At 32.9% G+C, this 26,843-nt stretch overlaps 1 protein-coding gene across 16 annotated transcripts in view; it reads left to right on the top strand.

Annotated features, from left to right (window-relative positions):
* The window catches only part of LOC123710707 (plasma membrane calcium-transporting ATPase 3), an 87,772-nt gene that overhangs the window by 9,174 nt on the left and 51,755 nt on the right, over positions 1–26,843 (top strand). For 6 of the 16 annotated variants that reach the window (XM_045662812.1, XM_045662818.1, XM_045662817.1 and 3 more), the window contains exon 1: positions 13,101–13,535. The gene's annotated coding sequence lies outside the window, so the exon portion shown is untranslated. Of the gene's footprint in view, positions 1–681; positions 946–13,100; positions 13,536–26,843 lie in introns of those variants that run through there. The other 10 variants (XM_045662808.1, XM_045662821.1, XM_045662820.1 and 7 more) reach the window with 4 other exon arrangements.

Raw genomic sequence — 26,843 nt, 5'->3', positions numbered from 1 at the left:
AATTGTAGGCGTTAATTTCCTGCGCTTGAACACCGTTAATCGAATAACATTTATTATTTAGCCTAGTATTTTTTTCATTATTATTTTTTATTAAATGATACCGCCCTTGGACACTCACTCAGCCAGGCTCATAAGTGGACCCCAAGTCATTTTGGATCGGAAATACCTTAAGCAGCTAATGCGATAAAAAAAATTCTATTATTTTATTTAAATCAACTAAATACATAAGTTATATGTACGTATGTATAAACGAATTAAAAATATACCGATGAATGCAATGACGGCTAACCAATCACACGCTACAGAAATAGTTACCCAACTTAATGGCTTCAAAACCTCAAGAATACACCTGAGATCGAACCCTGATTACAACGTCTCATAAACATCAGACCCATGTCAACTTATTAATTAATATTAGTATTAAGTCTAGCTGATCCACTAAGCTCTCTCTCCTCTGCTTTTCTCGGATATTTGTATCTGATGCGGAAATCAATTTTTGATCCAGATTTCAAATAGAAAAGTCCTATAACATAAATTTTAAATAAGTTTAGAATATTCTAGAAAAATAATACAGTTTGAACTTGACTGAATTCTTTTAGTTTATTTCTAGCAGTGGAAATTCAATGCGACGAATAACTTAGATGACCATGATAAAATATATAACTCAATGTTTTGTTACAGACTGCAATCGCGCGAAAAAGACAACTGTATTCAATCGCCTTATATGGAGCGGGTCGGGTATACGGCGCGTGCGTCGTCACGTATTAAAACACACAAAAACCGCTTTAGGTAACCGCACTTTTTTGAACATTCGGACAATCGGTGCTTAAAATGTATTTTTAGAATAGTGACTGGGATTGTATAGTGATTACAATAAAACATTCTGTGATGCGGGGGCTAGTTACGGCAGAATTACAACTTGTGCTCGTCTGACGACGCGTTAAGGTAAGATTTAATCCTATTAATCCTTGTGATGTTGTATAGCAACTGCTGCCATTCACCAGCGCTGCTTTAAATGTCAAATAATAATTTGGTTGCAAGAATATGGTACAAATTTTTTTTCGGTATTACATCTAAACTTCTCATATTCTGCAACACACAATATTGTGCAAATTTGTCTTAAAAGGTACAATTTTACATAGAAGTAACATATAACATTACAATACGAGTCATACCATTACAGTTAATTCTTATATTATTTTATCACATTATTATTTAGTAAATTATTATAATCCTTGAGTGCCTTACAAAAAATGTTTTTCGCATATAGTTTCAGATTAATTTTTAGCATAACTAATTTATGTCTACTTCCGCATTTGTCCATTCCCGTTGACTTAAGATAAATTAGAATGAAACTTTGGCTACCTTATTATAGTTTTAATAACTTTTTGCTGACATCTATATTATAAATTAACATTATTTTCATTGTTTGCGGAGGAGAGAGACTGCAAGATTATTTGATATGAATTATTATGTTTTACTCTTATAAAAGTTTAACTTTATTAAAACAAGTAGGTCAACGGTTACGATACGGTGATGCGGTGCTACGCGCCTACGTCACACCTCGTAGCATGACGTCATCTTATAGTCTTATTATATTATATAAATTCACAGTTAGAGATGTACAAAATCTCTATCACTCCCACTATAATCTCCTAATCAATTATTAACCTAAAAATATATTTTTTCCGGTTGGAAATTTGTGGGCGTTGACCAAATTATTCAAACGCAAAACTCAAACTCAAGATAACTTATTCATATAGGCAAACAAGTAAGCTTATGAACGTCAGAAAAGAAGTTAAATTAATTGTAAATTTACATTTACTACCAGTTCGCAAGTAAAGGGCGTAGAGCGGGCAACAAGAACTGGCAAGAAACTTTCCGCCACTCTTTTTAATCGCTAATTGATGGACTGTACGACTCAAAGGAGTAAAATTGTGTATCTTTTCCTTTGATAGAAATTAATTATACAAAAGTATTCGATTAAGTATTCAGTAATGAGTATATATATTATCAGTATTACACTAGTTAAAGATTATTGCATTTGGGATATTACCTTATATACTCTCCTACTATAAACAAATCAACTTTTAAACATATTTATATAAATTAAGACTGACGTACATTTACATACGCCAAGGGACTTAGATATCATGAGTTCTCTGCTTATATTCCTGTCCCCACATAATATGTAATCTGTTCGTATTCGGAAAGTATCGTCCCATCGTAAACTGGAATGATGACTTTCAGAGAACTGGAATAAAGGCAAACCTGATCATAAATCAAATCAACGTCAAACAATACTCGCAAACAAGGTGCAAGCGGGAGCGAGTTTTCGCAATAGTACTCAGATGGAAACCTTTATACACGTCTGTTACAAGAACTTTTGTATAAAACAATATTTTGTCTCGTATAAGGCTAAAAAACACAAATATATTTTACGTAAAATATGTATGAAAAATCAACAAACACTGAGAATATTCATGAAACAGTCCTGTGCAGATGCGCAGGACCCGTCTACTATTTTAAGCATTCAATTGCGGATATTAGTTTTGTATTAGAACAGCTTTTCCCTTGTAGTACGTCCTATTTAGGATAAAGTAGGTGAATTACGTCACTTGCATGCCTTTTACGTTAGTGGCTTGTGAGCACGGAAATGTCTTTGAGTACTGATGCGTTAGTGGAATTTTATGTTGTTTCAGTTGACTATAGAAGCAAACATTTGTGTATTTTATAAAAGCAAGAAAAGGTATTTATTTTTTTAATAGAAATCGACTTAACTCGAAAAAATTAGCACTAGTTAGAACATTTTTTGACGTTGATAACATTTCCTTTAAACAATCTAAATCTAGTCTAATATCACACTGAATCTGTCTGTTTGCTTTCCTATTTAGAATACTAAAAGCAACTATAAAATAAGTCGAATTGTAGTTAAATGTTCACGTAAGAACTTTACAGCCAGTTTGGAGGCTGCGATACTCCCGCTTAACATCTAAATATCTATTGAAATGTTCAAGAAAATTATGTTGAGTATTTACTATTTAGGTCAATGGCTACAGGCCAAAAACGAGAAAACTTCATGTTAGGAATTTCACAAAATTCTTATTTGTGATCTACGTATATATTATTTATCCAGTACATCAAATTGTGAGTTTATTAACTCAACCCTTAAATATTACTGTATTTTTTTAATTACCTTAATTGTTTGATAAGGATTTTTCATGATAGACATGATAATCAAGCACTAATAGAAATGTGCACTTGTAAGATAACTGTTTTTTAAGACATTGTTAAATTGATAAATTTGATATAAATGTAGCAAATTGAATATAATATCAAATTGGTAAAATTCTAACAAATAAAGCGCTTTATTGTGTATCTTGATTAATGCGAGCGCTGTAGGTTGTGTTCGATCGATGGCGGATCATGCGCGCGCAGGCTGTGACGTCATCGTCGCCGGGTAGCCCGGTATATGGGCAAATACAATACATTTTCATCCAGATACGCTAGTTCTAAATAAATCATTTTTGTTTTATTTCAGCTGAAAACAGTAGATGCAGTTGCCAACGTTCGTTCTGGGTAATATTTTTAACGAGACTAATCAAATTTAGTTTGTTTTCTATCGAATCATAGATTTATAATAATAATTGCTAATGGAATCAACCTATTTTCGTACATATAGCAAAAAGACAGGGCAACGTGATAAACATTTGTAGGTATTTTATGTATTGCGACAACTGTATCATATAATAAAAATACTTAGATAAATAAAGAAGTGTTTCTAGTATCGAGTACCCACTATCTAATCTTGGTATAAAAAAGGATTTTTAATTAACAAACGATTACAAAAATTAAGTTATTGATTCTTGAAATATTTATATGTAGCTTCTTACACAAAATTTAGAACGACACTCCGGCTTTTTGTTTATGTATAGCGTTAGACATTTCCATTAGCATCGCTGTGTTAAAAAATATCAAAGCATTTGTTCTGTGTAGAATTAGTAAAATGACCTTGGTTCGTGATTAAATACGTGAAAACTAATATTCTAGGTTTGAATCAGGATAATCAATATTTTGATTAAGGTTTTAGATTTTTTATGTTGGTAATAATTCCGTTATGAAACTATAGTTGTTAGTTTTCATTTGCAAAAACAAAATAAGGCCGTAAGCCAGAAAGGCTAGTATCACATGTATCAGACTCTTTTTAGGCATGTAGGACTGCGTGAACCTACCTAATCATTTTGATTTACGTAAATGGTGATAAGATATATTTATATTTAAATCGCTTGAGTCCTATCTGGTACTATTCTTCTCGTATTATGTTTACTTACTTGAAAAAAGGATGATGTGTTCCATTACATTTAAATTTGTCAACAATATCTCTAGTTCAAAATCTCAATCAGTCTCGTCTGATCTGCAAAATAGTTCTCGCACTTTTGTGTAGATCAGAATCAGTAGCACTCCTTCAATTCTACAATCCATACTTGATTGCATAGATGAAGCATGACTTTGATCCATTGATCTCGTATCTGCTTCAGATCTTTAGGGAAATTTTTTTCTCAACCAGCAGATTTTTTGGTTTTAATCGTTCTTATTGCATCTTTTTGGATTGAAGTATATAACCATACGAGGCTCATCTATGAATTTTTCTTTGGAGCTTCCCTATATGATCGCCACCTGTTTGTAACTTCATTTATCTCGGTTAGAACTCTGCCATCAAGTTTTGAGCATGCTCAGCAATAACATGGCATATTGAACTAAAATAATTACAGTGTCTGCGACACAAGAATTATACTTTTACTGAGTTTTTTCGGTTGTTTGTACGGTCGTAATCTATGGAAGGTACCTCTTAGCGCTTCTTTTCTATCTTTGTTTCTTCATTTATCCATGTTTTCCTTGGAACATCAACCTTAATCCAACTTTCCTTGCGAGTTGATAGTAGGTATTAGGTCTTTGAATTTGTTCTACTTCGTGTCAATGCTATCGCGGGACGTGACCATGTTCGCTTCAGCCATCTTTGATTTAAAGAAGTCTCTGAATATCTTTAGTTAGACTTGATTAGATGTTCTTTGAGATGGTGAAGTAATTCGCTGTCGTCGTACTTCACGTATATGTATTTCACATTACTGAGCTGCTATCCCAAGCGATAAGGGTACAGAAATGGCAATTTTAGCCAAGTATTGTGGTGGGGTTTTTGAAGTTTCGGACTAAAGCTTCCACATCTTCGAATTGCCGAGAAATCGAAAAGAGTTTTTTTTTTAAATACACATATCTATCGAAATCTAGCTTAATTCAAAACATTTAGCAATAATTTGAACATATAAATATCTATATATAACATATAAGCCAGGTGCTTAAGATTACCAATAATCATACCTGATAATTTGATCAATCGATAACACCAAGATTTACGTCAAAAATAACATACTGTGCGTCAATGCGGTACTATTATCATGAATTACGTTGCATTATTTTTCTATTTACTTACGCAAACATCAAAATTGCGTTAACAATTTATGTAACTACATATTTGAGGCGTTTTTTGTAAGACATTACTGCTAATTATGACTGGCCTTTTACAAGCGTGTGCGCAGACAGGGCAAAATTCTAAGCTCATACCTATTATATAATAACGCCATAACCTAGGAATCATAATTTCCACAGAAAAAGATCACAGTTTCTTTTTACATTACCTATATTTTTTACGCCTCCTATAAAATACTGTACCCTGTATTTACTTAATAGTAGTGTTGGCCAAGTAGATTGAGCACGCAAATCCTTACTGGGGTTTTAGGTTCAAACCCCGGCTGTGCAACTAGGGGCTTTACTGACTATATGCTCAATAAACACTCGTTCGTACGGTAAACGCAATCATCCTAGACCCAAAAAGTCGAAGGCATGTGTCAGGCACAGAAAGCTAATCGCTTACTTACCTATTAGAAAATAATTATGACATATAGACTTCCAAAAAACGGAGGCCAAGATCAAGGGTTGTAACGCCCTTTTTTATAAGTAGTTGTCCAAGCCTTGACCTAGATCTTTTAACGCAAATGGTATGCAAGTTTGATTGTGATGTGAAAAATGTGCCTTTAAGCGGTCAAATTGGCGAACACCCTAAAACTAGTAGTTTAAAAAGATGTTTTTTTAATATTCTTATACACAGTAAACTAGTAGTAAAATATTTTATAGGTTAACAGACTTATAAAAAACATTAAGATCTCACTGAACTATAGTTAGTACACTATAGCGTATAATATGTATCGAAGAGGCTTTAATTAAGTCTCATAAGTTGTTAAATTAACCAGAAAAAGATCTAACGAAATCCGAGAAAATTTTCTTATAACTAGAAAACACTACAACAGCACTTCCTAAAACATCTCCTTGTTGTCAAAATGTTCTTGATCTTTAGATTATAGTTTCCCCATTTCAATAACTAAATCTTAAAACGTTAGCTTAAAATTTATTTGAAATGTTTAGTGAAATTTTACAATTAGAAAAACCGGGAATAAAATCAGTTCGATATAGTTTCGTCCATTTCAAAACTGCTTCTGGTTTCCAAGGAATTTGCATATTTACTTACGTAAAATTTGCAATTCAATTTCTGATTTTACCCTTATCAAGAGAACGTCGCAATAATTAATAAATCCTTTATTATAAATATGTCGTTATATTTTATTATAACATTCGTTATAGACTTTAATTCTTACTGTCAGCAAGTGCTGTTTGATTTAAGTATTATGTTTATCGTAGACGGTTTCAATACAATAAGAAATGTTAAAATACTTTCAACACAGCGCATTTTTTATATACCTACTGACCCGGTACAGTCAATTATTGTTATTGATTAGCTGAACCTAATTTATGATTTTATGAACACAGTACATAAGTATTCACTACTATCACCCAATAGCAATATCAATAATAGCCAGCATTACAATGTGCCTTGATTTGCTATATATTTCAGTAGCTTTATATATTTTTCTAAATAAATTTCTGAACGCACGCATAATTTACTGTATCGACGGGATGAAAATTAAATGTTTGACAGTTACGAATCCCACGAACATTTTGGATTGGATTTTTTTTCTTTTATTTAATTTATTCATCAATTTTTCCAATGTTTTTATTCCAATAACAAATATAAACAGTTTCTGAAAGAACCAAGAATTCGACAACCAACGGACAGTTTTTTATTTCTAAAAACAAGACATTAAAAACTTAATAATAATAATAACAATAAGCCTTTATTATTATTATTATTAATAAAGGCTTATTATTAGTATTATTAAGACCTTTGACATACATTTGATTGAAATAAAAAGAAAAATTATAGTTTTACTAAGATGCGGCCCCTGTCCGGGAGAAGGCCTCCTCCAACTTTTTCCACCCTACTTTATTTTTCGCCATCGTCATCCAATCTCTGCCAGCTACCCTCTCGATCCCGTCGGCCCATTGCTCCATTGGTCTTCCTTTCTTTCTGTTTCCTTTCAGACCCGTCCATTCTGTTACTGTTCTAGACCATCTGTCGTCTGTACAACGGGCTACGTGGCCTGCCCATCTCCATTTAAGTTTAAGGGCATATTGCTCAGCATCAATAATATTGGTTTTTCTGCGAATATTTTCACTTCTATGTTTGTCGCGTATTTTTTTCCGAGAATACTCCTTTCTATCGCACGTTGGCACGAACGTATTTTGGCTTTTGTTTTGTTTTTGAGAATCCAAGTTTGTGCTCCATATGTAAGGCAGGGCAACAGGCAAGAGTCCACTACCTTTTTCTTTAACTTAATTGGGAGCTTAGCTTTGAGGATTTCTTTTAAGCTCCGAAACTTCTTCCAAGTTGTGGTGACGCGGCGCTCCAGTTCGTTGTCATGTCTTTGTTTCTTAAATGAAACTTGTTTACCAAGATATGTATAGCTGTCTACATACTCGATGTCTGTTCCGTTAAGCATAATCGGGTAAATGTTGTTATTTGTTGCAACTTTTGTTTTCGAAGTATTTATTTGTAGTCCTATTTTTTTGCTGGCAGTATTTAGGTCTTCTATCATTTCTTGTAATTGATTTGGCGTTCCTGAAAACAAAAAACTTAAAAAACATCGAATATATATTTGGAAGCTAGAAACTAATTGTATAGGAAAATTCAATTTTGTATGTGTATGTTTTTTTTATTATCCATGTGTCTGTTTAAACCTGCCCTGAACTTCCACAAATATTTCAACATTTGACAAGTTTTAGCGAGACAAACGAACATCAATTCATTTATATAACTAGTCTGGCCATAAATACTGTTACATTACAGCTTTTCTTTTATTCAACTTTTTAATTATTTAGAATTTGGAACACGTTTATTGTTTTAACAACTTCTTTCGATCTTGCTCCATTTCACATATTTTTTCGTGTTCATTATCAAATTACAATATGGATGGGGTGTTAAAGAAATATGATTGCAGTGATCGCGATGCTCAAATGGAGCCGTCGGTCATATTTCAGATACTTCAAAAGCTTGGTATCAGCCGTATGTTTGTATATCGTACTATCAACAGATACATCAACACTTTGTCTGTCGAAGACCAGAAAAAATCGGGACAGCCGCGTGCTGTTAGAACTACAAAGGCAAAATGCGTCAAAATAGCTTATCGCGAGAAATAAAGATTCCCGCTAGGACTCTCGCGTATTATAAAACAAGACCTGAAGCTGGGCGTTCTTTTTTCTGTGAAATAGGAGGCAAACGGGGAAGAGGCTTATCTGATGTTAAGTGATACCGCCGCCCATGGACACTCACATTGCCAGAGAACTCGCAAATGCGGTGGCGGCCTTACGGGAGAGCTCCCGCCCAGATGTGAGAACAATACTCCATGTGAGGCCCAATTTGCACTTTATAGAATTGCAATCGGGGGCCCAGAGTGTAGTACCGACTAGCAGTGGCGGAATGGAGGGCTAACAGAGCTTGCATCGCTTAAAGCCGGTTTTCTGAGATACAGCGATACTGCCCTGGCTGCCAATTTGGCTGAAACCCGAAGACAACAGGATGACAATCCAACTAGTAAGGGGTTGACTGATTGCGATGATTATCATCGATATACAAGACATGATCTAAATCAATCTTTACAATTAAAAAGAGCGGATCGATCAAAACACTTTCAATCGCGATACGCAGAATGAATGTGATGATTGAAGAAATGATAAATAAAGTGTATGCTCACAGTTCTAAAGAAGCTGGTTAAGTGGTCGCAAAGGGACAACGTGGTCATCATCCTGCGTCGATGATGGTTTGGTGGGGCGTGTTATATCAAGGAGTTACAAAGTACATTTTTGTGTAAAAGGAGTGTAAACTTCAGCCAAAGTGTATTAAGATACAGACTTTGATCATATTGTGAAACCTCCCAGCGATACACTTTTTATAAATAATCCGTAGATTTTCCAGAAAGATTCTGCACCTGGACGCAAGGTGCGAACAACCCAAGCCTGGCTTGAAACCACCGTTTGGGAATTTATACGAGCTGAAGGCCTCATCTAGGCCAGACCTTAAAACTTTAGACTTCAAATTATGATCAGTTTTAGAGAGCATAGCCTGTTCTAAATGACACGGCGACATTGGGTCTCTTAAAAAATCTGGAGCAACAGTGGCGAAATTTCCCTTGGAAACAGTGCGTAAATCCATAGCTTCGTGACCAAACATATTTAAGGCCTGTATAAAATCCAAAGGTGGTCATTGCGGATAGAATATTTTTATATTTTTTTGCTGAGACTTTGATAAATATGTAGGTATAAATTTTAATAATATTACATTACATAATAATATTCATTTAAAAAACATTTTCATTTGTAACAACTTATGGCTTATATGACTAGGTATATAGAGAGATTTATAAGAGTCTATATCAACGAAGCTACCCTCAGATAACGAATTACAATAATATGTATATATTATCATAATTTACTCCTATGATACTGAAATACATTGGGGGAAAAATACTTCGATGAAGTCAGATATGTGGAAAATAAATCTCACGTGAGCAGACAATGAAGTAATCACTATTTAACTTTATTTCAATTCTTTATAGTCCAGATGGCATAGCCATCAAACGTTTACTGTTTCGGACTTCGATTTCATTTTAAATTATAGTTCAACATGTTTTGCTTATTTTTATTGTAATCCCGCCTAACGATATACAAAGCAAATCTAGTGAAACATATGATGCCAATGTATTTTCTTCGATTTAGGTTCAGATCACTTGGTTGTAATTGTCATACCTATATAGAAAAGCTTGGAAATAATTTGGCTTTGGTTGGTTTAGCTTGTCTACCATACGATCATACACTCCACTCTACATAGCATTACACCCTCTCTCACTAACGACAACATTTGAGTAATAAAGTAATGAAACTGCGCAGCTGCGTTCTTTTGTCGTTTTATTATCCTTGCCCGCAAACTTCACTGACGAACTTTCTAAGAAATTTATTTTGTTTGCTGTAGACTAATAAGTTGGAGCCATGGATTATCTATACGTTGTTCTTCTCTCCATTTAAGTAGAATTCCAAAACGCCATAAAACACAGTCCCTTCAGTGTCGTAATATATATAGTGTTTAGACTGTATTTTAATAAATATCAACTGTATCTAATGTGAGCCGTGTAGCATATGATAAATGTATCTTTGTAATACATTCAATAGGTTTAACTTACGTAATTAAACTTAATGTAAAAACCATATGTAGTTTATCTAATATATTTCAATAACAGCGTGCTACAAGCTATGAACTAGAGCTGACGGCGACATCGAAGAATTTTATGTATTGTTCAATATTTTTAAAATAGTATAACCTATCATAACAAATGAGTTGATTCGATCTACTAGAAACTACTTACTTTTTTGCGGCACTTCACTGTAACGGTTAACGGTTAACTTTTAGTCAAAGTAAATACTATTTGTTGTTAGCAAATACACATTAATAATCGTATCCCTAACTTCCTTACTAACTACTAACTGACGTGAGACTTATCTTAAATTATCGTGATTTATGTGTCTTTTTACTCTTTAATGTATCTTTAATATTTTATTCCTGTTTAGTTTTTGTTTTAATAACTGTGTATTACATCTATTTTGCACTACTTGCCTATCTTATTTAATACATTTATTTTTTCTTTACTCACAGTGGTTGCATAGAAGAGATCGCTCGTAAGCGATAAGGCCGCCAGTTGCCCTCATTTTGATTTAATTATGTTAATTTTTATTTTTATTTTGTAGTGTAACGAAGTCTAAATAAATAAAAAATAATTTACATTTATTTGTACCTATAGGTAATTGGTGTTTCTATTCCTAGGTTCTTAAATTACTACCTCTATTATCACTATTATTAATTCATATTGGGTTTTTATAAATCACAACTTTTTCATTCGTATGACTTAAGATTAATGCGCGCATGAGGGCTAGGCACCTGCGCGTAGACAAATTACATAACAAATTTCGGTCACAGCAACAAATCGACTGATAGGTCAAAGTAGGGCAGGTCAGGGGGTTGGCTGGCGCGGGGTCTTTTGCTAGATAGATATTTCCATTCCTTTCGCACAACAATGTAACTCAAAACGGCAATGTCTCTTGTAAAAATTGGCAAAGGAAACTATCCATTGTATTTTTACTACATATAATTTGTTATTTGTTTTAAAAAACGAAAAAACATTGATCAAACGGCTAAACAGATTTAATTTAAATTTTGAAAATCGTTTAATATCGTTGAGCTCTTGTGCGTTATCATTTTAATGTGATTTCCTATGGAACACATTGTATACGATGTACAGATTACGTAATAGAGCCACTGAATATTCTGCCTCTTATAAATGGGATAATTATCATTTATAAGTGTACATCTAAATTGTTTTATGTGCCGGAAACAGTCATTGGTTAACAGGTCACTAAAAACAGAAAAATAGTTTAAAAACATATTAATGCAGCAAAAATTTGCAGTTCATGGATAAGAAACATCAGCCATATAAAGTTTACATAAGAGATGTGACGGAAACTAAACTTTATATGGTAGTTTTCCTCCATTTAAATGCATTATAATAAAGATAGAGTATTGATTATTATGGCAACACTAAGTGCTAAAAATATCAAATATATATGTAATTAGTAAACATATCGTCTGCGTGTAACAACACTCAACTTTAGTTTTTGATATAGGTATCCAAATTTGGCATTTGGCTTAATTATAATTCAATTAATATATTAATTGTATAGCAAAAGTTGCCGATACCTGATAATAATAATATTGATTCAGTATATTCCTGATAAAGCATTGACGCACGCTCTTATCATAATTTGCATCAAAGTCTAAATATTAATAAAAATGTTTAAATTTATTACCAAATTTTGATTATTATTAATATGTGGTGTTGATATATTGACTAGAATAGAACAAGTTTCGTGAATTAAATTTTTGTGTGGTTTGAAGAGTTCGAAGTTGAATTTCACCCTACAAATACTTATATCGATATTTGTGACACGACTTCACTAGATGGCGCTTCCTTTATGCTTCTTTCAATTCTTAAACGGAATTATTCGCATGCGCTATTCAAAGATCATAAAATACACCAAATATAAGATCAATTATCTACATAACGAAAGCTCAATTATTCCGCTCAAGACATTTCTTTAAAATCGATCTCGTAATACACGCAGAGCTTGTCATTCACTGACGTAGTACGACCGTTCCCCGATTGACGCATGCGCGTCTACCGCCTGTCTAAACTACACAAATTTGAACGACATCACGGATGCGAGATTTTGTATTACAATCCGATCTTTTTAAATTAGTCGCATAAACTTATCGCCTCAATTAATATATGTAGTTAACTAATTTTGTCGCAACGAGGTATAGATAAGAATAAAGTCAGTAAAATATTTTGTCAATTATGTGATAAGAAAGTTGCTGCTGTTTAATTTTATAAAATAAATATAAGTCTTATGCAAATTGCGACAAATTATGCTGTATAAGAGCGATGAAGATAACGCTTATCAAGGCTATGTATACCTGACTTAAATGTCTATCGAATGAAGAGTACTACTATATTATGTTGTATCGTTACAGCATCATATATAATAAATCATATTATCGTGACTCGTGAGTCGTGAGCTTTGACTCGAAGAGGCGTTACGAAGAGACGTCTTGTGAGTCGCGAATTGCGATTTGTGATCTGTGGACTGTGTCAGTCAGTCAGTTGAGCGGACTCGGACCGCGCGGTGGCGCGTAGTGTTGGTGCTTGTAGTTTTTTAGTTTGACAGTTGGCGCGTTTTTTCGTTCCTGTTCAATTAAGTCTTTCTGTGAAAAATAGAAGTAAAGTAAGTGTACTCGGTGATTTTAGATTTACCGTTTGTGTTCCGACAATACCCTGTGTATTACTCATCGCCGGCTGTGAAAAAGTGCTTGCACGCCCAAGTGTACTCTTGCGTATAAGTGCAGGATTTTGTGAATTTTTCCATCATCAAACTGTATTCCAGTGCCTTTTTCTAGTGTCAAGCTATTAGCGATAAAGAAACAGGTAAGAATTCGGGTAAATCGTTCAAAATACTATATACCGCAAACATTGAGCACGGCTATTTAGAGCGTTGATTTTGTGCCGGGATAGAGAAGTTCCAAATATAGCAATTAATGATAATGGGTTAAATTTTACAGTATTACCAGCATAAGAAGTTATGTAAAGGAAGATTTATTAAATCGTTGAAAATCACGCTGTCCCTTGTCCGGGCGAGAGGCAGACAGCTGTGTGCGTAATGGGTAAAAATAAATACTCGAGTATTATCTAAAGCAAGACAAACCGGCTTGGTGAACAAGCCGCGTAGGTATTATTAGTGCATAATTTACAATATTGAATTTTAAGGTTATTCTGTCTTGTACAAAATCAAAATATTCAATGACAAATGACATAACGGTAAAATAAAGTTTTATAGCCTCAATTTAAATGCAACAAGGTTTATTTTGGTATGTAATACTTAAATCCAAATAATATAGCTAATAAACTGGATTATGATATGTTTATTTATAAAACTGTTATAAGTACTACAAACATCTTAGATTGTTATGAGTACATATACAATAAGGTTTCTCCTACAGATAACAAATTATTAAATACTTACTCTTATTGAAAGTAGTAGATAGCTAGGTTAGTACAACTTAATTTACTACATATAGATAAGTTTTATATGTCTGTTTTCATAATGTATTTAAATTCTTAATTTAAAACATATTTATCCCCTTATCTTAATATATTTTTTGATTTTTTCTTTCTTTTATACTAATATGTTCTTTACAGTGACTTAAAAAGCTTATGGTTATTATTACATATATAATAATTTTGGATTGAACACTTGCTTATCTAAAAAGTGTTGAAATATTTTTTACTATAAACATGACTTACTAGATTTAGTAATGGCAATTCTTCAACTATCGTAACAATGTTATACTTTGTGCAAGATAAAATAGGAGTATAATTTCATGATAATACAACCACATCAGTCATAAGTTTTTTTTTTTAACAATTTATGTAATGCTTTCAGACTATTTGGTTTTTCTACATTTATGAATATATATATTATTTGACAAGCATATATGCTTATATGCATATCAAATAAATATATATCAATCAATAGTCAAATAATATATATATATATAAAAAAACTTATGACTGATGTGGTTGTATTATCAAATAATATTAATGGATACAATTATATGTTTATATTGCTTTTCAAGCTGTCAAAACATTAAAAATAATTGAAAAAATTATCAGAAGATGAAAGACTAAGACCCTTGAGCATACAAAGTGTCTCATAAGTGGCTTCACTTAATTAAGCAGCTGACTGAGCAATGTAGGCTACATTTTTTGTTCCCCTAGAAACCTTATTTGTAACAATGGGCAATCTGCCAGAAATATAATATAGATGTCAGAATCACAACCACAATTAACTATTCAATGTTGGCAATAAAACTTCTCTATTTCATGTAAGAATGGTGTATAATTGCATTTTTAGGTCATACCATGTCACTATAATGGCAATTTAAAAGTATGAAAAATATAGGATTTATGAATTGTCTACATTTCTAATTCTTTGTCAGTTTCCAAGTTTTAATTGCAATATACTCGGGTCATTTGCTTAATGCCAAATGTTTAACTAGGGAAAATCAGAAATATAAAAATCATTAATACATTGTTTGGAATGAATGTTTAGAAATGAAATGTGTCAATGAACTTAATTTTCATACCTTGCAATGGTTGTAGTGAAATGTTAAGTTCTGAGAAATTACACACACAATACATAGAACAATTGACAAATTAGTATTTACAAGTATTGGAAAATTTCAAAAGAATGAATGTGATAAAATACAGATTTTAATAAGTTTGTAATTTTTCATGTGTAGTAAATATTCTTAATTTAAATTAACCGTCAATAATAAAAATGCTTTGTTTTCAAAATATTATTATTAAGACTATAAGAATTATTATAATTTTAACAAGTCTAGGAGAATATACGACATAAATCTAAAAAGTATTATTTCGAATATGAAAAAAATTGTATGTGCGTTTATAACTTACTATTTAAATTTATTGCAATATACCTTCAAGCACCAGCAACGCCACTGGAACTGTACTAGTGGATTTATTTGGCAACACATTACATGCAATTTGGCACTGCAGAACATAAAGCTTGTTTTACATTCGTACTTTTGTGTTTTTTTATATTGAGCAAATTTAGGAAATCTTAGTTTTTGCTCACTATGAAAACTTGTTATAATGAGTTAGTTTTTGTTAGTCCAAAACTCACACACACATTTATGTAATTTTTTTTTGTGGCTTATAAAGACAAATGTAAAACTGTTAGTCCCCTGTTACCTTGGCTCACTTTTCAAGTCGAACTAAATTATGTCGCGCACACGGATTCGGTAGGAGCGGACAACCCCCATCGGGTTGGACCTCTGGTGGCCCGGAGACCTTGCAAAGCGGCAAGTATTAATTACGCTGTAGGAGTGAGGTATAAATATACGCGACAGGAGCATCGTCACTGCGCGTGCGTCACGCTCGCGAATAGACCGTGTGACGTCACGTGACAGATTATTTGCAGGATTCCGATTATTAGTCTCCCGAACTCAATAATTGGCGTAATGGTGAAGATCCTATACGCCTTAGGAAATTTTAAGTCAAAAAGTTATGCTAGTACCATACAAAACGGTATACTAAATCCTCAAATCTTACAAAGCCTGCATCTTATCAAACCTTTCACAGGTGCAGCCCAATAATATGGACCGACCATTCGGCAATAAAGTCAAGTCAAGTGCATTATAGCCACGCCAGTTGTCGCACATTAAGCTAGAAACCGACAGAGATGGAAGTAGCTTTGTCAGCTTCACTTCACCTATCGTATTTAATTTTTTAAAGATAGCAGAAGTAAATACTTTGAATAGTAAATTTTAAATCACCCCTTTTACTTTGAAAGACAGACATGTTGTTGTAATCGGTATAATCATTGTTTCTTTTGCATAGCGTAGTTTTTGCTAAATGTCGCTATCAATTAATACTGTTATAACGAGGTAGATGCCTATTGCCTCATAACTATGTATAATATGGTAAATAAATAAATAGATTTTGTCAGTTCAAAAACCACACACATTTCATACTTTTGTTTTACAGTTATTGTAATTTTTTTATCGTTTATAATTATTATGTCTAAAACTATTTATGTCTACCCTGTTACCTTAATTATGTCGCGAAAACCAGGCTTTACCCCGTGACAGAGTTCCGTAAAGTATTAATCGGAGCTTGCCAGCTCCTACCGACGGGGGAGGCTTAGCGGTTTGTCAAAGAAATTTCAGTCTATGTAATGTTTCTTTCTGTTATATTCTCAATATTTATATAGATACAGAAAATTAAATATATCAAGGTTAGAAATATATCCAATATTGAGATTACATAAACTTACGAGCATATTTACTCATTAGCCATTCCAATACATAATCGCGCGATGAATGAATGTAGATAATAGTTATTCCTAGCATAGTTATGAGTCATAAGCGAGGTCGAGGGTTAAGAAAAATGACATCAGTGCCTCAACGAGTGGTTATTCGGGTCGGCATTTTTAATTAATCTAAGACCTCGGTCTATGATAGCGTCTAGGAGCAATTGAGGGTAATCACATTTTAGATTGAGGTGGTTAAATTTGCTTTACATTTTATGTATCTTTATTTTATAGAATAAGTTGAAATCGGTTAAACATTATTTATATTTAAAAATATCTTCTGAACTCAAATCAAAGCGCCTAGGAGCGTTTGTTCTGCTCGTTAAGCCAGATAAGCGTTGTCAATTTTGGCATTATATTGCCGCGAAGTTAGTTTTTATAGTTTAGAGAACATTAGTGTAAAGTGTTTAGTTATATATCTTAAAATGCTAGATTTTCTTTATGGTTCATGCGGTTCCTCAGCTCGCGAATTCTCTTACGCTTTTAGAAGATTTACGAGATATTTATAGCAGCTACTAGAACTGGAAAATAGAGTTGAACTTATGACCTATCATCATGGGAAGTTTACAGTTATGCTCAAGATAATATTTTGCGTACAACAAACAAACTCCCGTGTCGATAATTACCGATTGTAGTCAGCCATCTTGTATGACTCATGCGCCTACGCACCAGACACGGCCAGATATAGCTAACTGAGCTTCATAAATTCCATTTTTATGTGTACTTAATTTTAGAGCCAAGTGGATCATGCGATCAGCAAATTTTTCCAATGACATTTAATAACTTCGCCCTTATCATAGGTACTTTTTATTCATTGTATAATTCCATATCTAGTCATGTCAACGATTGTGGGAATCTTATTTTATTTACTTACGGAAACCTATCACGGTTTTTGTAAGTATGCTCACGCGTGAGTCATATTCACAAAAAGGAAGAAGGAGGAAGAAAGATATAAACTTTATTTTGTTGATTTTCATTATTTTTCATTTTTAAAATACTTTTTGTCTATCAATACGCCGATGAATCGTGCAGATACATGAATCATCAAGACCTTTTAAATAGAATGACTCGAGTACAACCTACCGTTTATAGTAAAAACTCAGTGACGTAATGTATATGACCTCGTCGTCGTACAAAAATCACATTATAATTTGCGCGTACGCAAATTTCAACATTAGGTTCACAAAGTAAAAGTATGTATAGAAGGGATATGGTCACATAATTAACGTTTGCAATGACATGTCAGTTGTCAAATCAAGGGCGTTCCAAGAACGGGCAAGATGGCACTCCTCTCACCGTCAAGCAAAAAATACACACATTGTCTTATATTTCGCCTGACAATGAAACTAACAGAAATTCGAATACAATAATATTTCATCCAAAGAGCACATTCGAGGCTTAGTACGTACAAAAGGAAAAAGTGCATTGTTTGTAGTGGTTTTCTCTCAGTTCGCTCCAATTTATATTTTCATTTTGTATGCAGCATCGGCTTTGTAACTATTCACAGCTTATTGCAATCATATTTTGCTGATATTAAAACATTAAGATTTTTTTTTTCCTATTTTAATCAGTAGTTTGAATTTATAAAAGTTTCTCTATGATCAAAAATACTGCACGATAAGGCTAATATTTTACATTAAAGGAGCGCTGACAAGACGGTTATTAAATAAAGATAACAATAGTTAAATAATAAATTAAAGGAAATTGTTGTTTGTTTATATAAATATAAATAGACTGAAATGCATTCTGTATATAAACATAATAATCTTAAATTACTTTTGTGAATAACTTTCGTTTTGCCCCACCTACAGCGAATTCCACGCTTGACCAAGAAAGCGTAAACTGACTATCAGGCTCATCTTTAGTGATTACTTTGCCAATGCTAAATGTTTGTATCTAATCAAGGTGATTCATAGTTGCGTAATCGTAATTTACAGACTGTTGAAGGATAATTTGCAATATATCGTTTTTAACACCTTTCTAATGTTTCAATAGTTTCGGCGTTGTCTGGTCTTGTCAAATTACCACTGTAAATGATGTGTGCGTCATAGATTTTTTATATCAGTAGGTAGCCATTGAGATACAGGTAATGATGACCTTTTTTTTAATATTGCTAAAGACACTTTTTAAACGGATTGAAGCTATGTATTATTATTATAAACTTATAATTATTTACATAATTTTAAATTGAAATGTGTTTTCTTAATGTGTAAAAACGAGTGTTAACAAAAGACAATCTTTACCTACTTAGATTCGTTACTAACAGTATATCAGATTATTCAAATTCACATATACATGAGTTAATTGCCTATCTTAATACATATACTGATGACAATGCGAGCACAAAGTATACTTCAATAGGTAACTTTCTATCTATTATACTTTATCTACTAATGTGGCAAAATGAAGCAGTTACTCAAATTGTCTCCAGCTCTCACGATCATACTTGGCGTAAAACTGCAGTAAAAACTGTAACTTAACGATTTTATTAAATTCATTATTTGGAGTGACATACTTAGAAGTTACAACCATTTCGTTGGCAAAGTTTTAATAAGAGCAATGCATGGCTTGGACAGACTTCCAACAAAGTTTTACTCGGAAATTATACGTCGTAAATTGATGGATTTTTATAATATATTGTCTTTCTCTGTATTATCGCTTTTTAGCCTACTACAAAGAAGCTGAGTTAGATAGATAGATAGATTTTACTTAAATGTCTCAGAAAAATCTAAAGTGTTTTACATTTTTTTCACGCTGTTGCGGCGTGATTAGTCTATGGTTTATAAACCTGTGTCGATAGATGAAACTATTTTAGATTCTATTATCAGCCTCTGTTCTTAATAAATAATGAGTTGATTACCATTCGGAAGCACAAGCATAGTCTTACGAATGTTGACTAAGCTGTATTTCCGAAAGCCTAATAGAACTTTTGCCCTTTTATATAAATAGATAAATTAGTACTTCATATATGCAATTTTCTAAGTAATACTGCCGAACTCAATAAAAATAATTCTTATTAAATGCTGCAGTTGCATTTTGGGACCCGTTATATTTTTTGATAAAAAGCAATTTATCTAATAAAGTTTTCTTTTTCAGGTTAGTTCCAGCAGTACAAATTTCGTAAGTATGTTATGAGAGATGTTTAGATGTATGCAAAATGTTTTCCAGAAGTCACTTTTTAATACAAGCTACATTGTGTTAAAATTTGCCCTCGAGATCGATAGAAATTATTCGGTACGGGAAGAACAAAGCTTTTAATCTCACCTATAGCAAGCTAAAAGGCGTAAACATTGAGAAACATCCGTGTTCAACATCAATCGAGCTGTCTAAACAGTGGCTAAAACAATTCGCCAAGGCGAGAGATGATGAATATGAAATTCAGGAGAATTTCACGAAATTAATTTATATAAGCAGTTGTTTGGGGAACACGTAGCAAGTATGTTAAAAATGTTTGTTAACACAGATAAAACTTACATCGTGATACAAAAATTGATGTCTTATAAGTATCTTCTCGTACTTTCACGAGTGACGTTCACAAACGATAATATTTGAGATATATTTTAATAATTGTATTAGTTATTATTATATATAGTTATTCCTACTTATAAACAATGCTAAGAAAATCTAGCTTAATTTGTAATATGTGCTAAAACAAGTATCTCCAATGAAATTATTCTAGTATTTACGAATGCACGAAAGCTGTGAATGGAGGTAAGTGCACTAACTTGTTAACAAGTCGAAGGTTTTAGTGTGAAATAGCTCGCGTGCAACTCGCTAATGAAATGCAAGAATCGATGGTCTCGTAGCGCTAAAATTAACAGTCTATATAATATAGCAAGTACTTGCGAAAAGTAAAACTACATTTTTTAATGGTCTTGTCGCAATGTTTGAGCTGTTCATGTTATAGGTTTAAAATTAACGAAATCGTAAAACAGACAATGTATGTCTTAGTCAAACTTGTTAAAATATATAATATAATTTCAATTTTGCTTTTCAGTAAATAGCTTAATCCAAATACTTTTAACAGCATTTAAAATAGAAACACTTAGTCTGTTTCGATGTCGAAAAATATTTGGCAAACGATTTTTAGGAGAAATATTTTTACTTATATTTAAATAGGTTAGAATACCTATTTTTTCCCTGTTTTTTAATGTTTTTTCTTAGAACAAGAAGAAGTATAAATTTGATTGATACACCTACATAATCAAGTTTCTCAATAAGTCCATAAATTCTATTACGCAATCGATTAATAATAATAATAATCAAAACAGTTTCCTTTTAGTTATACACTCTGGTTATAAATATAAACCTTGCTATATTACATAAAAACCATACATAAGAAATGTCTGGCAATTTAACACTTGCATAATTTAATTTATTTTCTCGTGGAATTATTTCTAAGTGCATACAATGACCCAGTAAGTGGCTGGCTTATGCGGAGAAGCAATTGCATTTTATGACCACGTGTGGTTTAATATGAAGCTAGAAATGTTTGTATTTAAATAGAATATATTCCATTTATATAATATTTAATTTTGGTTTTATTTAATTATAGTTACTGGCCGTTATCATAGTTCGTTGGAGGTTGATATTTATAGCTAATTCCATATTTAATTCTTTAACCAAACAATGAAATCCTCTAAAATTTAAGACCTTTGAGGCTTGACTAACCAAGCTGCACAGTTACATCCTGTATATATATCTGCATTCAAATCTAATCAAACGGCTATCTGTTATTTTGAAGAACTGACACACTATTCAATAACTTCAGCGCAATGTCATTTTTATCTAGTTAGAGGTGAGCTCTGAGTCTCAATTTGACTCTGGAGCATAAAACGATGACTAATAAAGTAGCTTATCTCCGCGCGCAAAGATCAATAAACTCACACAAAGTAAATAATTATACAAATGGTTACCAGTTCCGTTTAAATTTTTCTACTATAAGACAATCTTAATCGATTGATGTTGAAGTCCGACGCTTCGGGAATCAAACCCGAAAACTGTTATATTGCTTGCCATTTAAACTATTCGTATAGTAATAAATGACTTAAAATTACATTCATCCAAGAACTAATATTTGTTCAAAAAAGCTTAGATCATTCCAGCAAAATGCGTGTTGTGTCTTGTACAATAATATTGAAGGTCGTCAATATTATTACAAAGTACACAATATAAAACTAAAATACACGTTTAAATATAATACTTAAGGAATTAAATACATTAGTTATTTGATGTTTCAAGCTATATGAGTAATAGTTTTATTAAATACTATATGTCCGGCGTTTTCACTTGTGTTAATTTGGCCGAAGCGTGATGTTAAGCCTACCTCGTAAATGTCTACGATTAAACACAAAAGGAAATAAATTGCAAATATCCATTTTTTCAAAGGAAATATTTTATGGATTTTGTTTCATGTCCGTATATTTTTTTGTAACTCTATATTAAATAATATAGGGAACGTTTAAAATCAATAATAAAATTGCGATAAAATAAAAACACTTTTTTCTAAATATAACATTGAAACTGAGTTAAATTCGTAAGTCTGCTAATTTGAAAATTTCCGTAATCAGAAATAACCACAGGTGCGGTTACACATTGGATACATAGTCATACATACCGAATGATTACACTAAAAAATAAATAATCAATTACCAAATCCAATAAAATTTAATTAAAATGCGAAACTTTCGTTATTCTTAAATACATATTAAAAAAAAACTGTTTAGCATCGTTTGATATTTTACATCTCAGGTATAATTCAACCTAATTTCACAAACATTAGTAAATATTTGTATGCAACTAACCTTGTCAGCGATTGAAGTCTTGATAACATTGTTATTGGCCAATATCCATAATATGTAAACCTACTATTTATATAAAATGATATTAAATCCACCTCTTCTATACGTCTGATGGTTTATACATATATATATATATATTAGATTGAGAATAGATTCTAAAAGGAATTGAAAATCTCCTACTAAGTTTTAACTTCCTTTTATAGTAGTACCATTAAAAATAGCATAGAATCAATTGAGGAACAATCCAATTCGAACCAATTTAACGAGCAAAATTCAACTCTTAGTCATATAACAATATGCTAATAAAAACCCAAATGTGCTTAGGAAGGAAGCGACATCGGAAGCTATTTAATATTTATTATGATAATATTAATTTATGTATCAGGGTCAAACATTGTTGAAACATTGTTTCTATACGGTAAGAGGGAAACTAGTATGGTCGTGTATTCTTTTTTTTGTTTCTCGTGCCCTCACTGTAAAGAGGCTTTTCTTTTAAAAGGTCTGGGATTCTATGTCCCTAACTTCAGGGTAACTTCTTTACTCTTTTGGGCAGACGGAAAATGAGTAATCGGGAAAAGCCTTCTGCCGGATAATATGTGGGTACCAAACCAAACATTGAATGTGAAAAAAATTCATTTATTAATCTGCTCTTACATTATAAAATATTTATATAATTATATATATACATCTACATATATATTTTGGCTTAGATCCTATAGGTAATTTTTAGAACTGGTTATATCTTTACACAGTTGCATAAACGGTTTTGTCTGTATTTCTCAGTTATTTTATGTTGAATAAATGTTTTTCTACTTTATTAAAGAAGAGGTGAAAGGTTAAGCCAAGTTTTGTATCTATGGACGGAAAATCAATGTGGCCGATCCACATGCTTCGAACTTATTTTATTATTTAAGATTAGATTAGACCAACAGTCTATACCATATGGATTAGATAATTGCATTTTTGTTATTTTACTGCAGTTACGTAGTGGGGCTTTAAAAAAAATCCACCCTCATTAATACTTAGATACACTTATAATAATAATAGCCTCTATTGCTGTAAATTATTATATGAGTATATAAAATTGTGAAGTACTAATAATTAATAAACACTGGCACTAATATTTCACTGGCAAACCGGTTAATTTCTTTGCAGCTTGTCATTGGACATAGGCCTCCTCTAAGAGTTTCCCCTCTACATCGGGCCAGCTGCTCTTCTTATATAATCTTACCATCATTTTATTAGTCTTCCTCGTTTTCTTTTGTCATAGCGAGGAAGCCATTCCGTCGCATTTATCTTTGTCTTCTCTCATAATGTGTCCTGTCAATTTCGATTATAATCTTTTACTGTAAGTAATAGCATTTTTAAACTTAATTTTAACATGCACTTACCGTGTTATTACGGATTAGTATGAGTAGAATACACACAGAATAATATTTTCTATATAATATTTATCGAAAAAGATTGAAAAAGGTATAAATTCAAAAGCCACAGGCTCAAAGTGTCGTGTCATCGTGCATGATGTATGCGATTTAATGATGCGAATTAATTATAAGGGGCTTATCCAAAAGGGCGCAAATGAATTGCCCAATTTTAAGAACTCAAAACCCTTCGTGACGAGGGGTTTATACTTTTTTTAAAGCCATTTTTTTTTAATTTTACATTTTTTTACTGCTACATCTTTACACTGATAAATATTGTAGGAACGTAATTGTTGAATGAAATAAGCAACATACAAAATCTCAACATATAAGTCCCGATACAAAAGCAATATGTGTGAAAAGAATCCCCTAACTTTGAAGAAATTATTATTTCTCGCAGAGTTTACGCTTGTTACAAACATTTTCTCCGATTGAGATTCTAAAAAAAGGGTTAGTTCCTCTTCTTATAAATACCTTCACAATTTACAATCGTCTGCCTCTCTGTTCTATTCTGTCTAAAGCCCTTTGCATTTCGACAGTAGTGCTGTACATAAATGTAGCTGTATGCTAAAACTGTAATTCGTGTTAATGTACTCAAGTACCTGGGGGTATTTTCAAAGCAATCTACATTAGAACTATTATACATTTCGTGGTAAAAGTCCATATGTCCATTAGGATTCCCTATGTCTGGGGATGTCAGTTTATAAAACAAGCAAAGGATAATTGGACTTTCAGTCTGGCTACATTGCCAAGTAATTTGCGTATGTCAAAACTGTGATTTCACTATTTTGTCATTTGTCGCATTTATGGTCAGTTACGTATAATGAAAATCGACCTCTTTTGTAATACTATTTTGTACTTATTGACATTGTATAAAACGTCCCTGAGTGAAAATAGCTTCAAATAGACTTAAAAGAGCTGTCGCCAAACGAGATACGATTGTGGCATTTTAACAAATTAATTTGAACTAAAATATGGGCTTTCAAGTGTTTAGACGTAGCATTGCAAGAACAATCAGCAGTGCATAGCAATCGACTTCATTCGATGCCAAGTTTACACTCGTTTGACGGGTATTTACTCATGTTGTATCTCATACAGCGCGTGTTGATATGGCCTCAGCTCGAAGATTTGAGCTGAATCTTTTTAATTCATGTGGATTCTTTTTAAATATAAAGCTCATATTAAGTACTGTCTTCACCAGCAGCAGACTGTAGAAGTAGATATTTTATAGTTTCAATATTTTCTTTAATGCTTTAGTAATAACATCAACATCCGATTCCCGAAAGGGGTGTGTATGAACTTCATAGAATTACGATGCGTTACGTCATCGTGCTAGGCGGAGTTTTACGCTACTATGTTTATCAATTAGGTCTGCATAGTTCTGTTTCCACTAATGGCTTAGTAATTGACCTTGCTTTCTTGGCATGAATTTCATGAAATAATCTTTTCTCACTTTTCTTATTTTACTCTAGCCTAGAATAGTCTTTTCGTAATTTACTCAATATCGTGGCTTCAGAGAACGGATAAACGTTACGTAACGAAAAAAATGTTGACTACTTTTTTCGATACGTTTAAAAAGAAAGAAAATTGGTTGCCGTCATTCCATTTATGGTCTCGCATCTTTGGCAAAGGCGTATCATTTTTAGACGCGATTAGGAGGCAAGATACAGAACGGGTCTCGCTTTAAGAAGATTAAATCGCTGCAGCAGGGATCCTAAATGGAATGAATTATGTTGAGTGTAGCCCTGGTAATTTCAAAGGGAAATGTGAATTGTAACGCTCGCTTATCTCCTATGTCACTAACATATTTTAGTATGACGTGACAGGGTGTACTAATTAAACATATATTTCCGTATTGATCGAGGTTGTACTATTGAATGAAGTGGTTCAGCATGAATGCTTTAGATTTTATAGGTTGCGTAAATGTTTCGAAGGTTACACGCTGGTGTCGCATTTCAAAGTTCGAGTATTACATTGTAGGGGCTGGCCGAGGCAGCACAGCGCGGAACTTACAAGTAAGACTGTATTTAACGGTAATTATTTTATTCAGAGCTGCAAGCAATGATCTGACCTACTTACTAAAGCCTTTATACCCAGTTTAAAGATCTGTATCGCAAGTCAGAGTGAATTACAGGAAGTGCAGAATAATTCCTATGTAACCTTGATGCAGATGCTGAATCGCGTCTGCCCGGGCCGACGTTCGATTTTCACTTGGAGGATCGGAGCACCCCCTTGCCCGGGTGGGCGTGGTCTGCAAGCCGGTCAATAGCACGGCATTGCGCATCTCGCTCTTGCCAGCGCAGGCCGCGATATCGTCGTCGCCCTCCCTCCAGGGATGATTGAAACGTCTGATGCCGCAGGCGCCCCCTCCTCCCGCGCGCCAAGGACGTTCAGTGAATCCGTCCCTCTCTGCCGATAGCACGTGTGCCCGCTACTACTCCATAATATGTGTGACCCCCTGGTGCCGCGAAATTCACAAGCAATTATGACTCAAGTGTCAAACGAATTCAGTAATAAATTAGTTTTGTGAAAGGATTGATGACGAGCGATGTGCGCTCTTTAGTGGACAATTAGATGCTCGTGTTGTGATATGGAGATAAGGGACGGTTCAAAAACCAGC

Source organism: Pieris brassicae, chromosome 6 (assembly GCF_905147105.1).
Source record: "Pieris brassicae chromosome 6, ilPieBrab1.1, whole genome shotgun sequence".
NCBI lineage: Eukaryota > Metazoa > Arthropoda > Insecta > Lepidoptera > Pieridae > Pieris > Pieris brassicae.
The sequence above is the reverse complement of the archived record's forward strand: the minus strand, read 5'-3'. Positions and strand labels throughout refer to the sequence as shown.